The sequence below is a fragment of the Amblyomma mixtum genome, chromosome 5 (genome assembly GCF_055824585.1).
Source record: "Amblyomma mixtum isolate Tamu chromosome 5, ASM5582458v1, whole genome shotgun sequence".
NCBI lineage: Eukaryota > Metazoa > Arthropoda > Arachnida > Ixodida > Ixodidae > Amblyomma > Amblyomma mixtum.
Window position 1 is genome coordinate 177620675 of NC_143016.1, and position 23208 is coordinate 177643882.

General features: G+C 43.8%; 1 pseudogene; it reads right to left on the reverse strand.

Moving 5' to 3' along the window:
* Positions 1–1891: 1891 nt before the first annotated feature.
* LOC149344901 (uncharacterized) lies at positions 1892–14875 on the reverse strand (annotated as a pseudogene).
* Positions 14876–23208: the final 8333 nt, after the last annotated feature.

The window sequence follows — 23208 nt, forward strand, 5'->3', positions numbered from 1 at the left end:
TAGTTCTTCCACAACCTATGTACAGGGCCTTAACAATGGAGGCCAGGGACGCGACGTACTTAAGCGTGTGAAGGCGATGCAGGTGCCGCCAAGTGCAAAAACTTTTTTCTTTAAATTACATACCGGAACACTACCAGTAAAGGAATTCTTGGAAAGGAAGCAGTTATTTCTACCTTGGGGATCACATTGTTTAATTTGTAAACAACCAGAAGCAATAGACCACGTTTTTTTGCACTGTTGGGAGGGGGTATACTTTTGGGACATCTTGCAACGGACTTTAAAAAAGGAATTTCCGCTCGACGCTCATGGTATCCGGTACTTGCCTGTAGAGAGTGAGGATGGGACACCATTCGACCTCATTATGCTAATGGGCCTCCATTGTATTTGGCGCTCCAGAATGGCAGGATATCATTGCGATCCTGATGCACGGCCAGCACGGATCTATTTTCGGGAGTGCATGCATAAGTATATTGAAGTTCAGAAACTTGCTCCTGAAGCTCCCGAGTGGCTCGAAAGAGTCGAGCCTTTGGTGACGCTTAAGGAGTTTTAATATGACGAAGCCACGCACCCCCGGGCGGATAGTGTTGTTAATTATTGCTCATTGCGCTCTGTAAGTGTATTTGTGTACTGTATTTGTATGTGTGTATTTGTGTATTTGTGTGTGTGAAGTCAGGCAATAAATATAAAAAAAAAAAGCCGTGGCCGAGTGGTTAAGGCGATGGACTCGAAATCCATTGGGGTCTCCCCGCACAGGTTCGAATCCTGTCGGCTGCGTGTCCTGGCTCACTGTTTTTTATTCACATACAGGTCATACATAAAAAAAGAGATCACAAATGCTATGTTGCGGAGACATCCGCAGCCGTGGCCCTGTACATGGGCTCTGGGAAAATAATATCACAAAGATCATTGTACAACTTTCTCCTTTTACTTTTCCACAAATAATCGGTGGAAAAACGTGCCGAAAGAAACCGAACGCTTGCTACAATCTCTTTGTAGTAACCAAAAGTTCCACCAGAGAGCTCTTCTGTGGATACCACAAACTCCGGCAGCAATCGCCGCAGCTTCACTTGGCACATGGTGCGCAAGAACGGGTCTGTGACGTCGCGAAAAAACAAAAAACGGTTCACCAGCTGCCTTAAAAAGAGGTGCCCTAGCCCTAGCTCCCCGTCTTTTACCCGCCGGAACAGGTTCGTGCCTTGTACAGTGGAGGCCCGTAAGGGGATCTTTTAAAAAGGGTGAAGAAAATGCAGGTGCCACCAGGAGTAAAGACTTTATTTTTTAAGTTACACACCGGGACGTTACCAGTTAAAAAGTTTCTAGAGGGAAAGGATTTCTTTTTACCGTGGGGATCGAACTGCTTAATTTTTAAACAGCCTGAAACAATAGACCGTGTTTTTTTGCATTGCTGGGAAGGGGTTTATTTTTGGGACGTGTTATAAAGGACCATAAAGAAAGAGCTACCACTTGACGCGCACGGAATTCGCTATTTAAGCACTGATAATGAGGATGGGGCACCTTTTGACCTCATAATGCTCTTGGGCCTCCACTGTATATGGCGCTCCAGAATGGCAGGCTACCATTGTGACAAAGACGCACGACCGGCCCGAATTTATTTTCGGGAAAGCATAGACTGGTTTCTTGCAATCCAAAAAGCAGCTGCGGAGCCTCCCGAGCGGCTCTCAAGACTAGAGCCGTTGTGTATGTTGCGGGAATTTTAAGCTGACGAAGCCAGTCTCGTGCTGGCTGACCACGACAGTATCGTATGTATAGAGCGTTATGTGTATTTTTGTTGTGCAATGTCATGAGCCAAAGCCAGGCAATAAAAAAAAAAAAAATCCGCAGCCGCGGCCGAGTGGTTCAGGCGATGGACTCGAAATTCATTGGGGTCTCCTCACACGGGTTCGAATCCTGTCGGCTGCGTGTCCTCGCCGATGGGCTCACATTTTTTATTCACATACAGGTCATACCTAAAAAAGAGATTCCAAACACACTGTTGCGAGGACATCCGCTGTCGTGGCCGAGAGGCCTTCCCGGAAGTAAGCGTGAGATGGATGAAGCATTTCTGGTTCACTTTTTGCCCCTATTACCAAGGCTTGAGGATGAAGTGAAGGTGCGCCTTGAGATGTCAATTAGTGTTCGAGAAATTTAATCCGCAATATACGAATTTCAAAACGGAAAAGCACCTGGCCCAGATGAACTAAGCGCCAATATCTACAAAGAATTCAAATGCATGATAGCTCCGTTTCTGCTCAATGTGCTCTCTGAGGCATACGAGCGGAAAAAAGTTCCACTTTCTTTTACTACATCACATATTGTCCTGATCCCAAAACAGATGACCCGGAGAAGCGCTTGTTGGTGGGCTCTTATCGGCCGATAAGCCTCACCAACGTAGATTACCAGATATATATATGAAAGTTTTAGCAAAGAGCTAGATGGTCCATTAAGGGGTGGTGCCATTCCCAGATGGAGCTCGTCTGGTTCCATAAGAAACACTGTTGGTCCCTTAAGGAGTGATGCCATTTCCATTTCAAGCTCATCTGGTTCCAGATGGCAGTGGAGCCTCTTCCGGTTTCAGCCTTACTGGTTGCTTATTGGTTCAGGACTTAAATGAATCCTCAGTGGAGAGCCTGTTGCTTCACATGCGGCTAGGAGTGTGCTAGACTGGGTCTGAATTAATGATAGCCCAGCAGCACAACGTAGTGCCAAAAAATAGCCTACACTTGGGATGATTGCAGCCATTTGATTTTTTATTTATTTATTTATTTCATACTGCAGGTCATCTTACAGATCCAAGCAGAACAAATACATATTAGATAACTCAGGTACACGGGTAACAAATAAAATAAAAAGAAAACTAAAAAAAAGGCATGCAGAATGACTATACGCTTACATTTTATCGTGTCAGAAAATTCCACTCCCTGATGGTACGCGGGAAAAAGGAAAAATTAAAAATTTCAGTTCTAGCAAAGTACGGGGTAAGTGAACCGGGATGATGGTGACGTGTGATGCGTGTAGCTAAAAACGATAAATAGGGTGCAGGATCAAGCGCCAGTTTGTTATTTTTGAGCAAGGAAGGAAATTCTCGTCGAATATTTTTTTCTTCTTGCCTCAAGAGTTTGGATACGGTTAGATTTCATTAGCTCAGACGGAGAATCAAAAGGGGAAAATTTAGAATACATAAATCGTATGGCTTTTCTTTGCATTCTTTCAGTTTTCTTAATATTGGTATTAGTATAAGGATCCCACACCACGCATGCATATTCGAGCTTAGGCCTGATTAGTGAGTTAAACGCGAGAAGTTTAACCTGAGGGGGGCTTTGGAAAGTTTATTTCTTAAAAAACATAGTTTGCGAAAGCCGGATGAACAGATATTTTCCACATGTGAATTCCAGGACCAATTGTTAGTTAATTTTATTTATTTATTTATTTATTTATTTGGTCATACTGTTAACCCTCAAATGAGGGTCGTTACAGGGAGGGAACAAAAACAAATACATAAATGAGCAATCATGAGTCAGAGTTCAAAATTTGTGCACCATTTCTCAAAAATATATCAACACCTAGCTCAAATTGTTGCACGTTCATACTCTCCACAACATCACTTGGCAATCTGTTCCACATTTCAATTACATGTTACACCCAGCTATTTAAAACTGGAAACTTCCTGTAATGGTGTTTGTCCGAGATGATACCTGTGCTCAAAAATATGTTTTTTACGTGTCACGTGAAGGAAGTTTGTTTTTTCTTTGTTTAAACCCTTAGCAAAAACTAATACGTTTGGAATATACGGAGGTCTATTTAAAATGTATTTTAAACATATTTTGTATTCATGAATGCACTAAAAATATGTAGGAAATACGTTTCTGAAATTTCATGCTTGGTATTCGAAATATATTTTTAAAATGTGCCAAAAATACCTCACTTAAAGCATACTTCGAGCACTTTTCAAATACATGAAAAAATATGCATGCAGTTTTAGCATCTTGTCAGTGTATTAAAAGTGTATTTTCGGAAATATGAAATTAATTTATCGAAAGTATACTTCAATTCTAGAAAACGGGCAGCCCTTGTAAACGTATATGTATGCAGTTTTAGCATCTTGTCAATGTATTAAAAGTGAACTTTCGTAAATATGAAATTAATTCATCCGAAATATATTTCAATCCTAACAAACGGGCAGTCCTTTTAAACGTCTTTGCACACTTCTAGCTGCCATGAACAGTCGAGTGCTCGAAATCGTGTTTCGGGAAATGGCATTTGCGTGTCGTCAATGTATTTGAAGTGTACTTCCGTAAATACGTAATTAATTCGTCCAAAGAACACTGAAATTCTAGCCAATTGGCAGTCCGCATTAGCATATTTGCAGCGCACTACAAGCTGTCGTTGAACAATCTAATGCTCAAAATCGAGTTTCGGGACATCGCATTTTGGTGCTGGCCATCTATTTAAAGTGTACTTTCGTAAATACGCAATTAATCCGTCTGAAGTATATTTAAATTCTAACAAATGGGTTGTCCGCGTAAACATATTTGCATTACACTTCAAGCTACCGTGGAACAATCTAGGGCTCGAAATGACGTTTCAGCGAAGAGTGAAAACTTTCCCTTTCTCGTCATCCTTTCGTTTATGGTAACTTCTAGTAGGAAGGTGATCACCACTTATACCCCTGCTACACGGGCGCTTCGAATGCCTTCCAGCCGAATGTCATCTAACGATATGCTACACGTGTTCTGTCTAAGGGAGTGCTTGAAGATAATATTACGCCAATGAATATTAACCGCGTCAGCATGAAATTTCCCCGGGAGTGCGCCGATGAGGACGACTGCACTCATACTGTTGTTTACATCGCTTGTTTACATAACATAAAACGCAATCTGCGCTTTGGTTCTAATAAACAATCTGTTTTCTTTTTTACTGGTTGTACTCGTGATTGTTTACGCAGTGCTACAATGTGTGGGAAGCGATGATGCGATCGCACGCCTGAGAAAGCCGGGTTGTTGGCATCGCGCAGGACTGGCGCTTCTCGCTTCTTGTCCCGGCTTTCTCCGACGTGACCAGTACTTTCTTTTAAACTACTTTATCCAGAAGTATGTATGGCGACTGTTCGCTTTAACTGAAACGGCCTAACTTGTTATCCACAAGCTAGCGACGGCGACGACTGCTGCTGGCCGTAAAGCACGGCTCGGCAGTCTGGGTCACACCGGCGATTCCCGTTCATCGTACGCGTGCCCTGCGATGTAAGCAATAGTTGATTTCAGATCACTGTTGCCAAAACTACACCTGGTGACCATTTGCATTCGCTAAAGCTTGTGATTCGCTCTTCACAACCGCCGAAATCACAGATCCAACCCTGCGAACTCGCTGGGCCTAGTCATCGCGGAAGGGAACAGAGCCGTCGTCGATTGAAACTGATTTGGCAAGCGCTTATCGCTGGTGAGTGTTCAGGTATGCACACGTGAAATATAGCCGTTCGTTTCGCTCATTTAGAAGCGCGAGCATACACACACCGCCGCCTCATCACCGTGCTCTCGCTCAGCCGCCGACAAGGCTGACCGTCCGCCGACCGGATTCGTCGGTGTCGTTGGCCTGAAAAACGTGTCCCTCTAGAATCATATTATAGTAAACTAGATATTTCACTATAATTACATGCTGTTGTTCAGCGTGATATATACTGTCGTTGTCGGGCTAGTGTGACCGCCGTCGTCGTCGTCGCTGTACACTGAAAACGAGCTGAGGCTTTCGAATGCGTTTCGAAAGTGTCGTGCAGCACCGCGGCAGTCCATCGAGTCCGAATGTCATTCCTATTCTCGAATGCCATTCCACTCAGTGTCATTCGAACAATTCCGTGTGAGAACGTGATATCATTATACCAGCAAAAGCGCCTTGGGTACTTCTGGGTCCGAATAAGCCAGCGGAAAGGACCCCGTGTGGCAGGGCAGACCGGCTCCCTTACACGCCCATGTATCTGTTGGTTGACAGTTCGACTCCTGACCTGTGCCTGACGCAAGTTTCAACTAGCAATTACGTTCTCAATTAATCCCAGATTCGAACGCGACCAGTAGGGTACTTCTGCGATAATTTGCAAGCCCACAGTATTTGCGCAAAAAAAGGCATCACCGTGCAAAATAGTGCGTCGCTTTTGCTGGGTATATATACGGCAAGCCAAGTATAGCGCTTGTCGTAGGATTTGTTGTTTGCTGTGCCGCTGTCATCTTGGTATGCTGTATGTAGGCATCTGCCGTTCCCATTCAATCACGTGACCTTATAATATCAGACTCCTGTTGATTAATGATAAATACCCGTGTACGATTTGTTCTCCAGTTGATGAGTTAACCCGTGTCATTCCATGGAGCCGCCCAGTAGACTTCTTTTAAGCCCGAGTAAACACATTTTTAATGTATTAAATGTATATTTTTAGTATATTTCTAATGTATATTTTTATTATATTTTTAATGCATTATAAATATGCTAAGCGGGCAAAAATGTACTTTTCACGTATTTTTAAGAACGTTTAAAATATTATTCCTAGTATACTTAGAAAGCATTCGTATTGCAGTTTAAGCATAGGGACAAAAAAATGCGAAATAAATATGAAATTAATACAATACGTTTGAAATGCATTTTTAGCACATCCTCTTTTTCGCTAAGGGAAGCCATGTCCCATTTCTGGCACTATGCAAGGATGTTAGTTAGAGAGGTGTTTAGGTCAATCTGGTGATTAGAACATGTAATATCTCTGTGCAGCAAGCAGTCATCTGCAAACAATCGAATCTCAGCGCCCGGAACAGTTGTGTCGACGATGTCATTAATATATAGTAAGAACAATAAAGGTACAAGTACACTCCCCTGAGGCACTCCAGAAGTCACTGCAAGAGCGCCTGATTCCTCTCCATCAATCGAGACATACTGCTTACGGTTAGTTAAATAGTTTCAAATCCAGGTAACTAATATCTCAGGAAGGCCAATAGATTTAAGCTTTAGAATTAATTTATCATGAGGGACTTTGTCAAAAGCCTTGCTAAAATCTAAAAATATTAGGTCAACTTGGCCATTACTGCCTAAGGTCAATGCAATCGAGTGAACAATTGTTACTAATTGGGTTACTGTTGAATATCTTTTACGAAAACCGTGCTGAAATTTGGATAAAATGGAGTGCCGATTTAGGAATTCATTTGTGCGATCAGCAATGACGTGTTCAATTAATTTACAGCAAGATGAAATAAGGGAGATTGGGCGGTAGTTTGACAGCATTAAACGGTTTGGTTTGGTTTGGTTTATGGGGTTTAACGTCCCAAAGCGACTAAGGCTATGAGGGACGCCGTAGTGGAGGGCTGCGGAAATTTCGACCACCTGGGGTTCTTTAACGTGCACTGACATCGCACAGTACACGGGCCTCTAGAATTTCTCCTCCAAAGAAATTCCAGCCGCCGCGGCCGGGATCGAACCCGCGTCTTTCGGGTCAGTAGCCGAGCACCATAACCACTGAGCCACCGCGGCGGCATTGACAGCATTAAACGATCTCCTTTCGTGTGTACAGGGATGATTCGGGCGGTCTTCCAGTCAACAGGCAATTCCCAGTTCGCAAGGATGCTTGAAACAGTACATACAAAAACTTTGCAACTGATTCGGCATATCTTCGCCGAAAAATGTTAGGAATGTTATCAGGGCCACATGCTTTTTTGGTTTTCAAGTTCAGTAGCATAGAAAATATCCCAGTGTAAGAAACAAAATTGACTTCGGTGCCATGAAACTGCGCGACTATTGGGGTACATGAACTGGAATTCGAAAACAGGCTTTGAAAATATCTATTAAAATGCTGCGCAATGGCTCTCTGGTCTGTGACTATGGAACTGTTGACTGATATCTGTGACACAACAGCCTTTTTTTCCGGTTATGTAATTCCAGAACTTTTCTGGTGCGTTCTTTATAAAGTTTGGTAGAGACGTACTGAAATAGTAATTTTTGGAATCGCAGACTGACTGTGAAAGATTCTCCTGCAGTTTCTTGATTATGCCAGGTTGCACTCGCTGCTTTTTTAATCCTTTTATTTTGCGCTTCTGGTGTATCATGTCACGCGTCATCCACGGAGTCTCTTTGTTAACTTTCTTTCGTTTGCTCGGTACAAAGTTTTCAATGCAGTAGTGGCACATGCGCTTAAAAGGGTCCCACAGGATGCAGGCGTCAGTATCACCGAGTTCAGTCATACAGCTTTCCATATAATCTACTATGCATGCGTCATTGGCACGGGAGTAATCTTTGAAAGTAGTAATCGAAGAATTCTGATGTTTCTTAGGCAATAAAAGAGGAAAGCTAACATCTACTAAATAATGATCAGAGAGCCCCTGCTCAACTTATACAGAATATTCAGCGATATCACGTTTTATGAATACCAAATCTAGAACAGAAATGCTCGAACCCTGTACGCGTGTGGGCTTATCCACGACCTGAATCAAATCATGCGCTAGCATTATATCAAACATGGCATCGATGCTTTGGTTATGATGCGAACATGTTTGAAACAGCTCTCAGTTGACTCCAGGTAAATTGAAATCCCCAATTAGAAGAGTTCGGCTCTTTTGAAATTGTGACATATGTATCTGCAGTTTGCTTCAGTAGCTCGGTGGGGAATCTGGAGGCCTGTAGATTGCGTACAGAACTAAGCTATAACCCCAGCATGTCAGTTTTAGGCACAAGCATTCAAGATCAGCGACAACGTCCAGAATAAAAGCATCTATTTGATTTTTAACAAGCACGGCCACACCACCTCCTTTTGATGACCTGTCGTTTCGGAATACCTGATATGTGGGAGGAAAAACTTCGTCGTCTAATATTTCACTGTGAAGCCAAGTTTCTGTTATTACAGCGATGTGAGGATCGTATTGGAGTAAAGCTATTTCAAGGCTGTCTGTTTTATTAATGTTACTTCGAGCATTTATGTTTAGCAAACGCACATGCTTCTTTTGAGTGTGAGAGTGACGTCACGCCTTGGATCCCACAGTGGGTGATTCCACAGCGGTTGTTTCCACCGCGGGTGAGTCCACAGGGGATGATTCCACAGTTGGTGATTCCATACCCTCAGTTTCTGCAGAGTGACCAGCCATAACTTTAATGCGTCTGTTTTGCGTTTCATCCCAAACGAAAACATCTTTTTCGATCCTCAGCCTATCTTGCACGAGAAAAAACTTCATTTTAGCATCCCTTTCTGCCTTTGCACTTTCCCACAATAGCTTGCGTTTCTTAAGGGTTGAACGGGAATAATCATTCTGTATGAAGAAGCCGGACCCTTTTAGTTTCTTCACGTTTTCTTGTATTGCTTTCTTTTCAGCAAAATTTTGGAGACATATGATGACTGGTCCCTTCCCGCTTTGCTTTCTGAGCCTGTGAATGCGCCCAATAGACTTGACCTCCACATTAAGTTTATTAGTGAAGATTTCTTTGTCTATCTTTTCTCTTAATGACTGCTCCGTCTCATCAGGGCTTTCAGCAACCCCGTAGATGACTAGATTCGACCGCCGACTACGGTCCTCTAGGTCGGTCAGTTTTCTAGTTTGAAAAGTCATGACTTTCTCAATAGACTGCAGGCTGGTTTGAAATTGTTTAGTTGCGTCCGAAAACTGTGTAGTGTCGCCAAGTCGTTTCTCACACCGAGTAAGCCTCAATTGGAAGCCACTGAACAATTTTTCCATATTTTTTACTTGCTCTTTTAAGTGCTTGATGTCGCTTCGCAAGGCAGACTGACCCTCGAGTAACTGCTCTAACAATTCTTTCTGCGTTGGGCCAGGATTCGTTTCTATATCCCCGCTACACATCAACAACAGTGTCACTGCATTCCAACAATCAACAATCAAAACAAAAATTGCCTGTGGGCTCGGCAGCACTAGTAGACCACGACAGTCGTCTCTGATAGAAGCTACAAAACGCTTTTCACCAACCTAAGTGAAGAATAGAAGAGGGTTGGTCATAGTTCTTCCAGTGCCGCCAAGTCCACTGGCATTGCGATGAAAATCCAGTCCCGAAAAAGACGCCCCTTCTGTTGATGTCCCTGTCACTAGCGCTGTCCAAGTGAATCCATCGACCACCGGCAAGTCGGCGGGAGAAAGCCCACGTTGGTGAAAATTGTCGAGCTTGCAGTAGGCTGGTTGGCTTCGCTCCACTGTAAGTTCATCGCTGGCCTGCGCCGGAGCAGACCAAAGCAGCAGCACCTGAGTGAAGAATAGAAGAGGGTTGGTCATAGTTCTTCCAGTGCCGCCAAGCCCATTGAAACCAAAGTGCCGGCCATTTATAGCTTATTGAACTGTGCAGCCATTCTACTGGTATTTACAGTCAACCAACAGCTGTATGCAAATGAATGACGTTTCCGTGTTGGTGAAATTCCATTTCATCATCATTTATTTTCCCTTAAGGACCCCTAGGTGGGGCATTACATAAGAGGGGAGCAAAAATACGAGATCACAAACAATAGGAACATTTGCAATATAACAGTGAAGTAGGCAAAACAACTGTTAAAAGAGCATTGAAAAATAAAAAAGGGAACAATCACAGGTACACTGTGGCCATCACGCTATATACAAAGGAAGAAAACGGGAACACTGATTAGCAGACAAGGGTTCAAAAATGTAACATGTGCAGAGGTGGTACTGAAAATTGTCGGGCATTACACTATAAGTGTGCTAATGAAAAAGATGAGATAAAAGCAGGGTTTTGAATTTATTTGCATCGCGCTCAGTTACAACTGCCTCAGGCAGCTCATTCCACTGTTCAATGGCGGATGGCAGGAAGGATTTTTGAAAGGCATTGGTGGAACCATGTAAACGCTGTAGGCTCAGGCTGTTAAAAAGACGACGAGATGTTCTATTGGGAGGGAGTAGAAGTGTGCAGTGCAATTGACGAAAACTGTAGTATAACTTGTTGAAAAGGCAGAGTTGGGAAATTGTACGGCGAAAAGACAGTGGCGGTATGTCAAGCGACGATTTTATCCCAGAAACACTGGTTCTGCGATCATAATATTAAGTAATAAATCGGGCTGCACGACTTTGTACTGATTCTAATGCTTCAATTAGGTATGACTGCTGCGGATTCCAAATGGGTGAGGCATATTCTAGTTTTTTTTTATTATTGTTTTACAGTTTAGTACGAATGAATGTTTCATAAGCGAGTTTGCGGATGAATGGAGGGGACACGGCTAAGTACCTTCTCAGTCTGTTGAGCGATTTTGAACTTTCAGCTACTATGTTTAAGATAGTAGCTGAAAGTTCAAAATCGCTCAAATTTCCGCGGACCGGCTTGAACATTGAGACACGGACGTTGAAAGACAAACAGGATAGATCACTGACCTTTAGCTTTAATGAAGATAGACCAAGCCGGACATATACACATAATGTGTATATGTCCGACACACACAAACACAATGCAGTGGCTCTGCACATGACAAAAAAGTAGAACTGCAATGAAGTATGGGCAAGGTAAATGCATATGTTATCTAACAGAAAGAGTTTTTACACACAGCTTTACAAAAAAAACTCTTCCATCGAACTTAATATAAGTGCATGGAGTCACACCATGTAAGAATTCAATGAAATGTGTAGACTCTGCCTGGCGAGCTCTCAATATGTGCGCACAGTTATATGAGGCACACGTGACAAACTTCTTCGATGAAGCAAACACTCTTGTATTGCTGCTAGATCCTTGAAGGAAACAATACGCTCTATCTTGAGGCATGTTTCTTGATCTGTAAGCAATGCTGTAGAGTCTGTTTTATTTGCCCTTAACAACTTCTCTCTGTGGAACATGTGCCCAGACACAACAACTCGGCCATGCTCCACAACAGGGCCACTTATAATGTCAACAACATGGTTTTCAACTAAGTCACAAAATGACTCAGAGAGAGGTCTAGGGTTGCTAGGCTACAGAATGCCTTTGCTGTGTGATGGATAAGCTCCTGACAAAAACAGCCGAGTATGAGGACTAGCTAATGCCTTCATGTTTTTGTAGTTGTTGTCATCATCAGCCTCTCTACAATTTGCACAGGCAGTCCTCTGGCCGATGTGACCAGTTCTTTCAACTGAGCAATATTGGTTTCAAAAGGAAAACAAGAATGTGCCCAGAGTGGACCTTGCTGTGCAGAACTTTTTGGAATGTGTAGCAACTGGTGCACATTGTACGTCATGTGCCTTTTGCCATACAAAAACTGCACTCCAACGACAAACTTAACGAGGCACTCTGAACTTCTAGTTACATCTACTTTGCTAATTTCTCTCCGCAGCAGGAGAGAAATCCCTTCAACAAGGAGCGCGAAATGCTCAAAATACTCCTTTGGCAAGATTCCTGCCAAACATGGCAAAGAGAAATAAAGCAGCCATTTCTGCCACTCTGACGCTTTCCAGTACTTCTGTACAGAAAGTGAACAGGGCAGGCGGCACACAGAAAGTTGAGGCCTGATGGCACACAGGCGTTCGTCTGAAGCAGCAAGAACTTGTGGTGAACCGATGCAGAACGGTTCTCCAACACACGATAACCAAATTTCAGTCATCTGACGCGACACACCTAGAAGAACACAATGCTTGTAGTCTGGGGTGAAACCCTAGATTACATCAAAGTGTTGTAGGTTCATCAATGGCATAGGGCCTTTCACGCCTTGAACTGTTTCTCCACCATCCGCAGCCGCACGCATCTTCTGCCGGGTGTCTGCTGCATCCCTGTCAGACACGATATTGTCTACAGGGTACTTGACAGTATCTGTTTGGAATAGTAACACAAAAGCAGAAAGTCAATGCCTTTCCACAGAGAGCTAAGTAAGTGACTGCCCTATATTATCAAAGTCCAGACTCGATCAGAAGAAAGGAGAAAACGCCTTACTGTAATGATATCAATGATAGCACAGCAGTAAAATTTGTGCTATTTTAATTGCACGATACTAAAAATAAAGCATCTCAAATATTCGTATTTCAAACGTAGCACATCATATATGTGTGAATGCACATCTTAATATATATATATATTAGTGCTACTTCTTGATATTTTCGCTTTAACTAATTCACTTACCACCTACACTCTCTCCAGGATGCAAGCACCATCCGCGGCCATAAAAACCATTGAACTGAACAAAGTTCTGCATTGCCGCCCTTGCAGGTGCATCGGCACAGCAGCTGAGACAAAATACCTGCAATAAATAAAGACAATGATTTTAAGCTTTTCTTTCAGTGAGCGTCTGCAAAAAGCACTAAGCAAAAAGCAATTTATGACTGTCTCATACACTCGTGGAAAGCTGCAATGGAGCGCACAATCACTGTCTGCAAATCAGTCTTTCCTTGTTGCTACAAATTTCACTACATGTTGTTTATTGCTGCTGCCTTATCTTTTGTCAACCCCATAAGAACAATCCTAACATGCCGAGACAGCACTGATTTATAACGAATTTGGGATAAACTTCGATTTCATGGGGTGTAAGATCCCAAAGTGACTCTAGGCTATCGAGAACCACCTGTGGTTCTTTGACGTGCCCTGACATCGCACAGTACACGGCCCTCTAGAATTTCGCCTCCACCAAAAATGCAACTGCTGCGGCTGGGATCGATCCCACATCTTTTGGTCAGCAGCTGAGCTCACATAACCACTGACCCACTGCAGCGCTATATGGGATAAAAAAAATAAGCAGCAGTAACGTCGCTGCAGGAAAGGCAGTGACTGCCCAATAGAAGTGCAGCTTCTAAGAAATACAAAAGGTGGTGTATCTGCACTGGCTGTTGCCATTTACAAGCTCTTTGAGTCGTCGATGTAGAAGAAAAAATGTTCGGCAATATTTATTGGGAGCTGGTCTAGCACAATCATTTCTTGATGTCTTGCACTTCTGCTAAGCTTTTTTGCATTGGGCTCACAATAAAAGAATACTGAAACATTCAGCATAACCAGTTATATGCAGGGAATGAAATAACTTAATGTGCAGCAATAATTCTAAGCAGTAATCTGTTAAATTTCCTAAGTGTGAAAACATGGTTACCTTTCAGAGCATAGCCTCGTGGGAAGCCTTCCATACAATGCCACTTCCGCCTAGGACATCCATCTGGTTGGCAAAGGCGTCTAGGAGCAGTATCATATTCGGATGAGACTTGCCGTACCATAACGCAGACACTAGCACGTTTTTGTCTTTTATATGAGGCGGCAGTTCATTTAATGTCAGCTGCACAGGCCAGATCGAATAGCTCGACGATCTGAACACAGGGCTGCCGTCGGCGTTGATGGTAGTAGTCAGGTCGTTTAAGGTCAATTCGCGTCTCAGGCGTTTGTATAGTGACCCGTAAGTGATGTCAGTCAGTTTGTATTCGTTTTGGGTCAAGTTACGCGCAATGAACTGTAATCTGTTTTGAAGGGAGTCAACTTCACTTTGTTCCGAAAGCAGCGAACACAGCTGTTCCCTAATGGGCAACGTTACAAAAAACTGTCCATCCGACAGCATCTGCCTGCCGCTGTATGTCCGTGAGCATGTCCTGCAACACCCCTCCACCCGATTTCTATCGCCTAGGTCTCCGGACGTTTCCGCGACCAGCCTCATAAAATTTCTGCAATAAAAATGAAATTGTGCTTTCTCAATGATGGCTCCAACTTGTTTCTTGAAGAGGAACTTCGTTGCCGGGATATCGTGCCTTTTAAGGATATAAATTATGAGCTTCTGGAGCGCTTCAACTCCTTTCCACGGGAGGCCCAACTCAGGAACAAAGTTCACTGCAAGTGCCAGCCAGTCATCTGCGGACAGCTGATCACCACTGTCGGCAGTGTCCTGAGCATTTTCGGACACGCATGTAACGTCAGGATCATCACTATTGTCGAGCGGGCATGAAGCAGATGTTGCACCTGACGAGGATGCGGCGTCAGCGGGCATTGGAGCAACACTTGCCACCGAGAGGCTCCCAGCTTCACTTTTGCCACTGCCATCCTGTCCACATAATTGGGGCCGCTGTGCAAATCAAGCGATACTCCGGCCTGCCAGCGCGCAGATGCTTGAAGATATGACCTGGTTGATTTAGGAAGAGTTTCGATGTTTGTGTTAGGTTCTAAATACCGTTTTCGAGCCTTCATTCTCGCAACCTGGTTTTTTTATGCCTGTCAAGCCGCAGTTACGTTCACAGGAGATGAAAAAGAAAAACTCATTCCTGTCTTCCCGGATCACGTTGGATACACCAGCGGGAACGGCTCGTGTTGGATTACGGCAGATAGCTGACGTCTTTCTGTTATATTCCACATAAATATTTATACAAAAATAATCAAAATTGCTAACACTCTAGATATTGAACAGTAAAGGTTGACGTTATAAAATAATAAAATGTCTGGAAATGTCGGCCGGAAAAAAAAAAGTGCCAGCTGGCAATACTGCCTCAGTGCAGATCCATCGCCATCACTACCACTTTTCGACGTCGTTTTGCTGCGCTTGGTTGTTTTGTCTTTCTCATTATATTTAAACATTAGTAATTTGTTTCGCGATCCCCATCACTTTTCGTCCCCGTTTTCCTGCGTTTGGTTGTTTTATCGTTTTGTTTTTATTTAACTATGAATAATTTGTTCCGCGATGTTTGCTGTTGTGCGGTTTTTAAATGACCTCGATAAGAGGATACATGGTCTGTTCTGAAAGTAGTAGGACTCATTTTTTTTAAACAAAATTTATTCGAGAGAATAGTACAAACGATTACAATTTTTCAAGGTAGCACCCTTCCGCACCTACACGCTGCTGCCAATGAGTTTTACAGTTTTCGTACGCCTCCAGGAACGCCTGGACCGGAAAGCTGTTTAGCTCCCTCGTCACGGCCTGTTGAACCACCTCTACCGATCCGTGATGCTTCCCCTCGAGCGTCGATTTTATTCTCGGGAATAGAAAAAAGTCTGGCGGGGCCAAGTCGAGTCTGTAGGGGTGCTGAGGCAGCGCTGCCGCCTTGTGCTGGGCAAAAAATCGGGGTCCTCATTCACATGATGAAGAAGATCCTACCGGTCGGCCTTTTCCTCCTCTGACAACACTCCCGGCACCAACTTCGCGCACGCTTTTCTCATGGATACGTTTTCTGTCACGATCTCAAAAACTTGGGTTTGAGTAATGCTCAAGTCATCAGCAATCATTCTGATACTCATTCTACGATCCCTGTTAAGTAAATGTTTCACTCGCTACACATTTTCGTTGGTCTTGCTCGTCGAAGGGCGTCTGGAGCGGTCGTCTTCCTCCACTCCTTCCTTACCTTCTCGGAAAAGCTTGTGCCACACAAAAAAAACCTTATCTACCCATGGAAGTGTCACCATAGGCCTCCTTAATCATGTTGTGAGTCTCTTTGCCCGTTTTACCAAGATTTACTCAAGATTTGATCGCGTATCGCTGATCCAGTAAACGCTCGACGATTCTGCGTGACGAGACGGTTAGATAGGGGATCACAGTACAAGCGACCTCCTCTCTTCAACGGCCGAGAGCCGACTGCCGATTTTCCCCAGCATTCCCAGCACTCCCAATATCCCCCCTTCAACGATGCTGCACGCGCAGACCGCCTCTCGTCCGCCCGTTCGCCCAGGAAAAAACCAGTCCTACTACTTTCAGAACAGACCCTGTACATACTATTCCAACGAGTGACATCGAAAACTTTTCACCCAATAATGAACACGATTTTGATAATCGAGCCGTTTATTCGGCATTCTGGAGTGACCCGATTGATGAAGAAGGCTCCGGCATGTACAACGCTCAGGTGCTTATGCTGGTAGGTATATCTGCCATGATTGCTGCTTGTCTTCTCGTTCACGTGGCCTTTTTATTTTATTTATTATTTCAGAAAGTGAAGAAGAGATAAAAGAACGGATGGCCACAAAAAGACTTCTGATTCCTAAAATCCAGAGTTCAAACGGGTCATCTGATGAAGCTGAGCCGGTACAAAAAAATAATGATAAAAAGGTTGGTGAAAATTGCATCCCTTGAATTTGAAAGCACCCCCTTCCCTCCCCTCTTAGAAACGTAGCAAAATACATACTAGCTAGTGCAAGTTGGTTCAATTTTAGAGAAGAAATGGGGTGCATTTCCTTTTATTGCTGAAAATTGCCATCACTCTTCGTCGACCCTTGTTTTTCACAAATTACCTTGCATTTCAGAGACAGAAGCAAAACAGGGTGGCAGCAAAGAAGTCTCAGTATGAAAGCTTACTGGGAAGGAACCTGGAGGCAGCGCAGAAGAAACGGAGGCTGATCTTCCAGGAGGAAACCAGCGCGTAAGGAAAAATAATGGCTACCTTATTTGTCATGATGCAAACGTGTAGCCTTAAATTATTGCTTACAGTCGAAAAGACAACGTCCACAAATTTTCGAGTCCTCTTCATATTCTGAGGATTCTTTATGCTCCCGACGCGAATTGTTGGAAGGGATTAAAAAAAAAAATTTGGAGAAAAAGGGCACAAGACCTCGAAAAGGACAAGCTTTTTCTGACCGAGCAAGTTGCCTCTTTGCAGCAGTATCTGAAAAGCAAAATTTTGGAGTGTAGGTTGGGCCTGTACCCATTTCACTGTGCTTGTAATTCGTGTAGAATATTCTATTTTTGCAAGTGCTCTTTACAAACGTTAAGTTTGTATTTTGCATGAAGTGGAAAAGCAGCAGGAGACTGTGCGGGCCAAACAAGTTCCAAGATGCACAGGTCAGTTACTATTTTGGCGTCGACTAAACATTAAAGTATAATTTGATTTGTATCGTTGTGTGTGAAGATAACATGTAGCGTGATCCCTAAGTTGCCATGTTTTCTTCTTTACAGCTGGGCTACAAGCCAGCTAGCTGTCATGCACCTACTGCTGCCACAAGTCATGTTCCAGCTGCTGTGGGTAGTAGAGATGAATGTAATTACTTTGTTACTTGAGTAAAGTGCACCAAGCAGTGATAATGCGTCGCGTAATTGATCTGCACTAATATTTCATTTACCTGTAGGGAACTTTGGCTATCACGCCAGCACCTCTGCTGAAAAACAAATGCTATACCGTGAGTTACATTTGCTCTTCATGGTGCTGCTTTCTTGTGTTCATTTTTTTAAACACGCAAGTGGCAGCTCCTAAGTCTTGGTAATCTTCTCTAGCACCACCATCAGACGCTATTCAGCTCGAGGGCACTGGCAAGCAGCAGCTGGCCAGTACTGCCCCAAGTAAGCAGAGTATATTGATATTGTTCACTTTTTGCTCCCATTACATTCGCCTCTTTCTTATAGGCTACCTGAATTGTTTTGGGAAAAAATTTCATGCCCCCATCTGCTAGTAATCCACTCTTGTATGTTTTAGACACATTTCTATGCGGGTAAAATTTGAGAACGCCCACGTGCTGTGCGGCAGCATACGATAAACAACCCTAGATACTAAGAATTAAATCAGCGCTTGTCTACAGTGCTCTGCATAGCTTGTTTCTTGCATAAACTCAGCATAATAATATGTCATTTAAGATGAGTTTGTTTAGTGCTGCATACAGCTGTAGTGCAGTTTTCTATGAGGCTTAGTATAGCATTGCACAATACTAACGGAAAAGGATATACATTAACCTGGTCACTTCTTAGAAGTGTGTGGGCAGCAAGTTTTTGGTTACATTTGTTTCTTTGGAATGGGGCATAAAAAATTATTATACATACGCCCTCTTCTGAAATTAGCGTATAGCTACAATTTACAACTGGATTATGTTTTTCCTTTTCTTGAACATTCGGACCCAACATGTAGGACGTTTTGGTCTAAGCAATCTTTTGTTCCTGCAGCATTTTTGTTTAACGCCTAAAATATTCATTATATAGAGCGTGCATACTCAAGCTGTGAAGCCTCTTTGTTGCACCTGCTCTGCTTAGGCGGCCTGCATTCAGTTTGCTTGTCTTTTTCTTTTGCAGCTGTACCACCAGAGCCTTTCTGCTATTTGGAAGACGGAACTGTGAGTAAAGGCTTCTCACAACGCTTGGTGCAGCCAGCTGTGGCAATAATGTGGAATGCCTTTGTCCTAAGCTGCACTACCCTTTTACCGCTTTTAAAAAGGTCTCTTGGTGTCCAATAAAACAAAAGCCAAATCAAGGGGTTAGTGCCTCCAACCACCTGCTGCTCTTTTACCCTCCTCCCACCCATTTTTTTTAACATTTACTGATCAATTTCAGGCATGTATCATCGGAATTGTCATGCAGATATTTGTGAATTGTTACAAACATTTTGTTATGCATGCACAGTTACAGTATTTTGAATCTGCCTTACCGTTGTTAGCCATTTGCGAGGCATTATGTGTGCACATTAATAATTTCTATGTTGATTCCCACAGTTTCATCTTGTGGATGGCATCAGGATTAAAGAAGTTCAGGCTGCAAAAATACCGCAGAATAAGAAGCCCACGCTTGTGGTGAAGGACACCGCACAGGCTATATGGGGCGATGAGACCCTCGCCACAAGAAGTGTCTGCGGCGTATTAGCGCCCAAACAAAAAAGTTCAGGGGAGCTGCCAAAAAAGCCCCTCACACCAGAAAAATTGAAGGCTGTATCCGGTAAGTCCACATCCACAATTTTGAAAAGATGTGCTGGGCACTTTAATGGGATACAACTTAAAAAAGCCTCACCTTCCAAGCCCTGCAAACTGACCAGCCTGTTCTACCTCCAAAGTTGTGATCTGTTTTTGTTTATATTTCTCCCCACTCTGCCATGACTTATTTGAATTTGTTACTCTTGTCTTTTTTCGTCTTGTACTTTTTTTCGATTCTATATTTTATATTTTCTCTATTTTTCGGTATTTCTACATTTCTTCTATATTTATATTCATGTATGACTGCTGAACACCCCTGTACCACCTCCCCCTTTATGTAATTGTCCCTAACGGGACTTTTAAGGGTTAATAAATGATGATGAAAACATGATGATGTATGACATCGTCCGAGACTTCCTGTATTACTCTGCTGACCAGTCACAACAATAAACGGAATCAGCTTTTCAGCATTTGATTACATTATAATTAACAAAAAAGGCATCAAAATTCTAGATTTTTTTTCGTTTGATTAGCGTCTTGTTTAGGTAACCAGAAGTTTCATTACAACAGATTTTCTTATCCCATCACGTTTCAAGAAGCTTGTGCTCATGGTGTGACAAGCAGTCTGTGCACTGTCTTGCATGTGTACTATTTGCTCGAGCAGCACAATTGGGGATGCTCCACCCTCCTAGGCTTGGCTCCATTGTCAAGAAAGGTCCCTGACTGTGGTAAAGCAGCTTAAAGGTTTCAGACAATGTTAGCCTCGATTTAAAGTGCAGTGTAGTAGAAATGTTGGCTTTGAAACTGTAACTTTCAGTGAAGTGTTTGCTTTTGAACATTTGGGCCTGAGTGTTTCCGTGGGTATCCTCCTAAAGAGGGCTATATACTGCTCTCTACTGACGTATACGTACATGTTTTGTTACAGGCCTACATTGTTCTTTTTTATTTTTTAGCTTTTTTCTCTATAGACAAGTTTAATGTTGGGACATGGGTTACAGTCTGTAAAGAAACTAATTGTCACAAGCAGCCTGTTCTTTTAACTTGGTCTGCATACAATTTCCTTTTTGCAGAGACCCTGAAACACTCGGGAAAAATGAAGCCTGATGACGTGGCCCCCACGCTGAAGAACTTCAACAGGATTCTCAGTGAAAAGATTCATGACGCCCTTAAGGCCAAGCGTAACACGACAGTGGCGCAATAAAAGGCACGCCACCTGATTTAAAGGAAACGTTTTCTTTCCTTTTCAGTCCCACATCTAGCTGGGACTACTGGTCCTACAAGCTACTGGTCCCACAAGCTACTGGTCCCACAAGCTTATGGTTCCACAAGCTTATGGTCCCACATGCTGCTGGTCCCAGTAACTACTGGGAGTGGGCTAATAAACCATTTGAGCTGGGACCATTAATATTCCTATAAGAACATTTTCAGCGTGAAGATTACAGGGCGTGATCAAAACATTGGTTGGACCACAACAGACTTGCGGCATCAAAGGACGGAGCATCGCGACAAACATGCACGTTGCACGTAGCATACTGGAATGCTGTGACGCCCTTGGGGAGCGCATTGCAATGATTCAGTTGGATCTTGCGAAGGCCTTCGATCGGGTTTCACATGACGTTCTTTTTCGCATTCTAGACCATTTGAAAGTAGGGCGCGTTGTAGCGGAAGGCATGAGAATGGCTTATGCGAGCTGCAGGACGCGAGTAATCGTAAATAGCGAGTTGACAGACCGAATAAAAGGTAATTCTTCAGTGAGGCAGGGATGCCCTCTTTCGCCCCTACTCTTCGCGACTTACTTACTCTGCTTGGCCATAATTAACATTAACCGTATTTCCGGCTTTCAACTGCAGACATCCCATATGAAAGTACTCGCCTATGCAGATGATATGGCCATTTTTTGCTCAAACAAGGACAGTGTTACTGAAGTTACCAGCCTAGTCGAAAAGTACTGTCAGCAAACTGGCTGCCTGATAAACTAAGGCAAGAGCTGTGGGTTTTGGCACGGTGATTGGGATGATGCACCGGAACACTTCTGTCGGTTGCAGTGATCAAAACTGCCAACGCGGTACCTTGGCGTGCCTCTCGAATGCTATCGGGATCCCAATGACTTCTGGAACGATGCAGCGTCAAGGGCGAAGGACAAGGCCGTCTCGTGGCAACGGAGGCAGCTATCGATGTTTTCGCGCGCCTCTGCCTGACATTTTCCTTGTGTCCAAGATATGGTACCTAATGAATGTATTGAGAGCATCCCGAGCCAATATTCAAAGAATTCACCGTGTCTTTGCTGTTTTTGTCTGGGCGTCGAGACGGGAGCGAACCAGTCGCATCAATTTGTTTATTCCTGTAAAGGTGGTGGCCTAGGACTTGTTCATTTGTTTTTCCGCCAGGTTGTTTCGCGTTTCATGTTCCTCCGTGACCAGTCGCAAAGTTTTTTGCGGACTGCTATTCAGCTGCAATTGCAGAGGCTACTTCCTGAAATTGTGGTGTCTTCGAGTGAGAATATGCGTGGTTCCGTCGTGGGGTACATGAGGCAGGTTGTACTCTCGTTCAATCTTCTCCAAGTGCGGTTTTCTCTTGACTACTTGTGTAAAGTTTCAAAGAGAAAGATGTATAAGGAATTAGTGGATGCAATGATGCCAATTCCTCTTTACCGAAGCCTGCACCATGGTAGTCCAGGGCAGGATGTTTTAAAACGAGTTAAAAGCATGCCAGTTAATCCATCTATGAAAACTTTTTTCCACAAATATCTTTCAAATACGCTGCCTGTTAAAACAAGGCCGAACGAAAAGGGGATTTTCGTCCCCTGGACAACTAACTGTATCCTATGCAAGAAGCCAAAGACAATAGAACACGTATTCCTAGAGTGTTGGGACCCGATCTTTCAATGAGACATCCTCCAAAGAACTATCAAGAAAGATCTACCCCTGGACTCCTACGGTATTAGATTTTTGCCAATTCAAAATGAAACAGGAGTGCCCTATGACATATTCATGCTGGTGAGCCTCCACAACTGGCGCTTGTTGTGGTGCCCGGAAGGGCCCCGCTATGCTTGCGCTGTCGCAATACCAGCCACATTCGACGTGACTTCCGTGTACCGAGCTGCGCACTATGCCACCGATACGGCCACGGAGAAGAGCAGTACGAGAAGACGTATGCCTCTGTCACGCAGAGAGCTACGAGGGAATTAGACGTCAACGACCTGCTGATGGAAGAAGCCGAAGCTGAGGAATCTTTGAAAGGAGCAGAGAATAGTGGCGAGGACGCGAAGTCTCCAGAACAGAAGTCCGGAGGTGACCACAAGGCCGAGGGCAGTGATTCTGCGTCTCTTACTACTTCTAAACCGGGGCACACTTCGACGAACACGACTACGGGCGCAAGCCCTCTAAGCTCGCACGGTGGAACAATTCCTACGGATAGAGCTGAGGCAATGGACGACAGCGAGAAAGGCCGAAGTGGTGTGGTGGTGAAGAGAACCCATGATGAGTTAGCTAACCAGGATGGACAACCAAACGAGCCGAATAACGATGAACCCCCGCCAAAGACGCCGGCGGTGCGACGGGCGACGCTACGCCCGAATCCGATCATCCCGCCGGATAGAAGTTCGGCGGCGACGCCCACTTAGCAGACAGACTTTGTGCCGTCGAAGGTGCCGGGTTTCTTCTGATTCGAAATGGAAGAAATAACGAAACCTTCGGGCAACACATTTGAGGTACGGTTGAAGATTCCACTGGACTTGGT